The following is a 7,212-nucleotide window of genomic DNA, read 5'->3' on the forward strand; positions in this document are numbered from 1 at the left end:
CCATCGAGCTGAGATGTCATAAAGGTTGGACCTCACCGACCCAAGTCTGTTTTAGCCTCCATCGGAGGATGATAGTAATGTCCTCAACAGAAAAGCTTGGCACAAGGTTCCTGTTTGAAGCGTAAAAACTCTCTGTTAGCAATCATGATTGTATTCTCGAACCCAACAGCGTATGTCTTCTCTTGGAAGTCCTCCATTTTGTTCCCCCGGACATGCCATACGGTTACAGGTTCCCGTCTGGTAAATAAAGTTTATTCCTTTTTTTTCCTCACCATGTCTTTTAAGTCTTGATTTTTTTTCTGTCCAGTAAACGGCTCCATCCCCCCGACTCCTGGTATAAAAATTAAAAACGTGTAATTGGTTGAAGAGATGTAAGTGGCAACTGCATGGCACGAGGGCACGAGCATGAGAGCTTCTACCTTAATCTGACAAACTAATAAACTGCAATGTATATGAAGTCGACTGTCTGAATTGTAGCTCAACAAATCGCATTTCTATGTAACTCCTGCAAGTCCCTTCTTAAACGGTGGATCACGTGATTTAATATGATCGCGTGCCGGCGTCAGTCAGGCAGTTGCCAGGAGAACATTCCTGTTGGCAAGTGTAATCCCTCCAGCTGTTTGGTGTTGCACGTGGCCGACACATCCTGCAACAAGGTCCTGTGGGTACTTGCGATCAGTTTTCAGCAAACAAATCTTGAGGCTTCATTGGTTTCTGAACCGGATTCCACATTCCCCTCAATCTCTCGTTTCATTTCCTCCTCCTCATCCTCTTCATCATCCTCATCATCGTCGGACTTCTTCTTCGGCTTCTGCTTTTTTTTTTCTTTTCCTTTTTTATCTTTTTTTTGAGGTACATTTTCGTGTTTTTTCTGTCTTGATCTTCTATTTCCTCTTGTTGTTCTTGCTCTATTCCTTCTTTTGGTTTGTTTTCTTGTTTTTCTGGGGTGTTTTGTGGCATTCTTTTCTAATTCTCTCCCTTTCTACTGACTCATCACGCGGCAGCATCGTCAAAAATATCCAGCGGCTTAATTTAAAAATGCCGCATGCACCACTGCCTATCTTATTACAAGCATCCGCACTCATGCGGAACACCTTTCGATAATGTATCATCCCCGACAGAGTGAGCTCAGCACCGCCTGCACACAGCAATCGACTGACTGACTGACTGACTGACTGACGGACGGACGGACGGACGGACGGACTGACTCGCGCGCTGTACAAAATTCAAGACAGCAAAAACAAAGCAAAATTCTAGAACCCATGGCCAAACAGCGAGCTTAAAATGCCGACGGATGAATGGCATGGCAGAGCAGATGTTTTCCGAGGAGCTGATAATAAAATGAAGAAACGAATGACGAAGAGATCATCAAAACTACGAAGAAAGAAACGAGAACGAAAAGCAGAAGAGACGTTTACAAGAGGGGAAAAAAGGACAAGATGAAATTAAGATGAGCACAAAGTCTGTTGAAAGGGTGTCACCGAGTTACTTTTGTGAAACATCGTCTGTTGGCGAAGCACAGATGCAGGCAGATACGAGAAATGAGAATTTTCTAGAACATCCGGTTTGAAAATAATGCCAGCGCAAAAATATTTGTAGAGATGCTATCAGGAGGAGAGTCCACAAAACGTGGAGCACAGACATGAAAAGGAGGCTCTAGGATCCTTATCTCTACACCGATGAGCAAAAATATCACCAGAGAAAATAATTCACAGAAGACGATAGCTTATTTCGTTGTAAAGTACAAAAAATATTTGCTTCAGAGTTTCGTTTTCTTTTGTGAAGGAAAGAGAGAAGATGGACAAAATAATCGTAATCTTTTCGTCTATTGTGAACAACAGAAAGAAAAGAAGAAGGAAGAGGAGGAGAAAGAAGAAGAAGGAAGAAAGTAGGAAGAAGGAAGAAAGAAGAAATAAGAAGATAAAGAACAACAAGAAGAACAACACTTAATCCACAAACTCTCAAATATGTCTTCAATCTACTTTCCATTGAGAAACATTTCTTCACCAATCATCTCCATCTTACAAACTTTTGCTCAGCCTGGACATGGGGACAAAGGTGGGTTGGGTTAATCTTCAAAAGGAGATAATCCATCCCAACCCACCCTGGAACAACTGGCTGGAACACCATGACAGGTAAGCTAAAAATACAAATTTATATACAAGGCAAGTCTAAGATGAACATCAATGGATAAAAAAGACTCTGCATGAAGAAGAACTTAGGCATTCCACAAAATAGAACTCTGGATGCCATGACTACAGACATGCCCCAAAGTGAGACTCTGTAAGACACTATGCAATGTGAGTGGTACAGTGGCACCACTAGCAGTCTGGGCCAATAGAATGAGCCCACTGGGGCAGCCGTTGACAATAGTCCGTCCTCTGACCACCTCATTGGCGGATGGGAAGCATGGCCCTCAAGAAGCAATCAGCCCACACACTTGGCAGAGATGAGACTAAATGCATCAACCATGAAGTACACACACGGGAATGAAGATGGAAGCTAATTTTAGCAGCCAACATAAAAGAAAATATAGGAAAAATGTGTTTCTATGTCAGGCTCTCATGGTGGGCCGCACGTTACTGGAGTCACCACCGTGTTTTGTATTTTTTTGTAAGATGCTGGGGTTGGTAACACATCAACTCTCAGCTTCTCAATCCTGTATGATTGTTGTGTGAGAAAACTTTACAGTCGACTGGGACTACAGCAGAACTCTGGCTTCCTTAAATCTTTCTGGATTATTGGGTGAAAATACCAGTAAGTGCAGTAGTTTGCCATGAATTGTCAGAATGGCGATGATGAAGATGACATTGTACATGAGCTGAGTACATGAAGAGATGAACAGCCCTGACTGTTTGTATTTTGTGTGCAGTGGAATGAATCCATTGTTTCCCAGCACTGTTTACATGTGTTTGATTTTATTATACAGTTTGTCCCGTAATTTAGTAAAAAAACACTATCCACCCTGTACACACGACAACCAAACAAAATCAAAAGAAAAGCTAAATAAAAATTGACTCAGTGATCCACACATCGTCGAACAATCAAACATATAAACATATGTATTTATACATTGTAAAAAAGTAAATGGAGGATTATTTAACAAAAAGCTAGAGGAAAAAAATGAGTTATTATCTGGGATTTGAATCTTCATTTCTACTTTCGTATTTTCACATTTACCTTCGTATATTTCTAAGTATCTACCTTTATTTTTACCTCCCTTCTTCGTGCCTTCCTCCCCACTACCTCCATTTCCATACAAGCAAATGCAGGACTAACCATTGCATCGAGATTTTTGCCATGTTGATGTATATGGAAGTCATATATATATATTCTACTCTTGTACTTCCTCTTTATGTTGTTCAGAGTACCTGTCCGCTGTTTGCCACCTAAAGTTCATTTATCATGACTAGTCAGCGCAGAGAGTGCGACTTATCTTGGTCGTGATGATGGGCGACAAAAATTCACAATACAGTTCACATGGAAGTATTATTCACACCAACTTCATGTTTAAAAACGAGCGCAGTTCACCGAGTTACGTGGCGCCAATAAACCATCCCTTCCCGTCCTCCTCTCCGACATTTTCTACCTCCCCCTCCCCAACATCCCCATCAGCCCCCTTCGCAGTCTTCTCATCACCTTTGTCTCTACTTACAGGCTTGCCTGGAACCTCTTTTTTCAGTCCCTATCTTCCTTCCTTCAGATATTTCACACCTCAGTCCTGAAACCCTAGTACCGTGTTACCTGTCTTGATGACTTTTTAGCATCTATTTCATGCCTGCAACAGTGACCCTAATGAACTTTGCCTGGTCACCTGTGAACATAAAGCAAGTGAATTATATCTCAGTTTTCCCGTCGTTACATAGTGACTGTTCCGGAAGACAACAATGTTGTTTACGTCCCAGCGGGGGAAATAATAAAAATTGTTGATGAAGAAAACAGAAAATCGATTGCTGACATCTGCCTCCGCTAGAGAAGAAAACAAGTAATTATGGGATGAGTCGTCATGCGTGAGATTTTTGTACAAAGAAATAAAAACACAGCAGTCTTTGCCCCTCGTGCCCCTAGTCTCGAGTGTTTCCACTCGGCTTATAAAGCTCTCGTGTGAGTCATGAAGTTCGCTCCTGTCGGCGTACATAAAACTTTCTCTTGTTTTTCTCTACCGTCTATTTTTTTTTTTCTTCTTTTTCATTTGTGTCAAAATATTTTGTCTTTTTCCCATATTTTGTTTAATTAGTTTAGTTTGTTAATAAGTTAATTCTCTCAATTTTTGCTGTCTGCGCGTCTGCGCGATTTTGTGAATATTTATTTATTTGTTATTTTGTCTTTATTTTCCTTGAGTTGCTCTAACGACGCTGTTCTTGTATTTTTTCTTCTTTCGTTGTTTTCCGGACGAGGTTTGTCAAAAGCACCTGTCAGTCTGTCGGAGTGAATAAACGAAACCTGTCCCAGGACCTTTAGTGATTAGACACTAACATAGGCAGGGTCATGACCTCGTCTTAACCATCACACTTCCATTTTCGTTGATGGACATTATCAAAGAACTCTTAGAACACCAGGAACCAGCATTCCCAACGATAAAAACTAGTTCTGTTTTGGCCACGTGACCAGACACGACTCAGTCGAAGACTGTCTTCAAGGTACCTTGGAAAGATGTCGGCAATGAGGTGGCTGACAAATGTCAATGAGGACTGGACAGGGTCCCTTTCCATCAAAACAGACCCGGGGTGGGCCTCGAACCGGCCCAGACTACCCATGTGCTCAGGGATGAATGAATGACTGAATGAATGCATAATCTATAGCCTTGAACTTTGGTTCAACCTACTCTTGAAAACATTAGTCGTAATCCAAGGGTTTTAACCTTTTCAAAGTTCAACATTATTTTGAAGAGATATGAGAGTTCGCGAGGATGTCATCATATCCTCTACGGTCTCTTGTAGGGCAATTTTTGAATGAATCGTTGAGCTCGATGAAAAATATTTCCCAAAATTGTGTTTCTTTTCCAGATAACCGTCTACAAACATCACAGTGCACAGAAGGAGGTCAACAATTTAGATATGAGAATGGTGCCTAGATATATTTATGTTGCTCATTCCTTTTGCTAAATAATCATCCAGGCTGTTTGTTTACCTTGCGTCCTACAGAAAAAAACTACTGTTTACCATGCGTGCATCATTATCTATAATTTACTATGTCAACAACTGTTTCTTTCCCCTAAGTGTAACCGATGGACATCACTACTTAACAAGACTGGGAAGTGGCGGAGTTGTGAAAAAAAAAATTAAAGTACATTTGAACCTTCGAGTCCTGCCAAAATAAGTCTGCTGGGTTTTGAGTGAATTCCACCCGGCTGATGGCCCTCCAAAGATGATTGTAGGAAGGGGTAGAGCCCAGTTTACGGGTCTACATGGTGGCTAACAAAACAAACTCTACCCCGCTGAGATCGCAAGCGGAGGTCTGGCCCTGTGGAGGTGTGAGTACTTTGCCACCCGGAGATAAACAGACTAAGGAAAGGAGCGATGAAATATTTCTCACTTATCCTCCTGTGATAACTTTAACACAGGCGCAGCAGTTTTCGCCATTAAATATTCAGACTATTCCAGTAATCTCTCCGACATTCACATGACTCTTTCTTGATTGTTCAAGTACAAGACATTTATACGATGATGAGTAAAAAAAAAAAGTATTTTCATTCACTTGATTAATTGCTGTGCTATGAAAGGGTAGTTGTCATTCTGTTGACCCTTGTCACGTGGTTAAGATGTCTGATTATGGTTAAATGTAGTTGTCACATGGATGACACTGTTTATTATTATAACGGACGATCGTCACATGCCTGAAACTTTGTGATGAAAAGGAGATTGTCATATGATGGACACGGCGCGGTGAAAGGACATGTTAATACTTGTCACGTGACGCCAGCCTGACGTTCGTCGGCCGCCATTGTGGGGGGTGAGGGAGGTAAGGGGAGTCTGGCTTGTCGAAAGCACCTGTCAGTCACCTGGCTTGAAGCAGGAAGAGACCCCGTGACGCAGTCCGGTCTCGTTGCTCCCCACTTCTTATTTAATTTCGAGGACGGCGACAATGTCGAGGGCTCTCGATATCGCAGTCCATTGCGAACGTCAGACAAACGTCCAGAAACGAGAAAAACTTGTTAGACAGGATGCGGACGTTAATCTGGCGGGTATGTTGACACGAGACGTCACGTGGCGAGAGAGAGAGACTTCCCGAATGTGTTTGTATGTATAATCGTGTTTGTACATGCGTGCGATTGATCTCGAGGTGCTGTTCGCCGTCCGCAAATGAATGTGTCTATATGCTTTTAACACATCAACCGCAGCAACAAGAACAATAACAATGATTTAGTAACATAAGAGGTCAAAACATCCACGTCACGTTTGTACAGAGGTCCACCTGCTCTCCTATCAACTGAGGTCTTAACAGGTAAATACTTATTTACGATCTTAAACTCAGGGTTGTTGACCTCTCTCTGTTTATACTCGTCTCTCGAGAAGGAAGAAGAGGGGTAGATGGACTATTCACCTATATTTAGAGATAATAATGTGTTGTATTCAGTTTTACTCAATCACTATAATGGAACCCCATCCTTTAAAATTTTACAGTTATGTGTTAAACCACTTTTAACAAGAGGCTGTAAACAGGTAGCAGTGACAGTAGCTGAGAAAAATGTATGTTATTGTTGATAAAGAGATGATTATAACTAAAGTAATCATTTTGGGTTTGAATACTACGGAAGAAGAATCGTGGATGCTTTGGCAGGTTCGGTGTCGGAAAAAGCATTTGATGGTCCTTGCTACATCTGAAACACAGAAATGGAAATCATTCCTTAAAGAGAAACTAAACCCTTGAGTAAGAGATTTACGGTGTATACAAGATACACAATATAATGGAAAAGAAAGAAAAAAAAACCAGAAGCCCTTGGAAGTCCAGAGATGAAAATCTTGCACCCGCCCACCCACGCCTATCACTTCAAAGAAACGATTTACGACCTGCAAAGAATTAATAGAAGGACATTATGTATTTCTCCCAATCACCGTCTCGGAAACAGGAACCAAGCACGACAACTCTCAGTTCTGAATGAGGCCCGGTAATAAAAGTTGGGATAGGGAGTGTAAGGGGTTACGTAGCCTAGGAGCAGTCAGAGTGGTCCACTGTGCCAAGGGCTCGGCATCAAGAAGGTTGCGTCCAACC

The sequence above is a fragment of the Pomacea canaliculata genome, linkage group LG4 (genome assembly GCF_003073045.1).
Source record: "Pomacea canaliculata isolate SZHN2017 linkage group LG4, ASM307304v1, whole genome shotgun sequence".
Classification (NCBI taxonomy): Eukaryota; Metazoa; Mollusca; class Gastropoda; order Architaenioglossa; family Ampullariidae; genus Pomacea; species Pomacea canaliculata.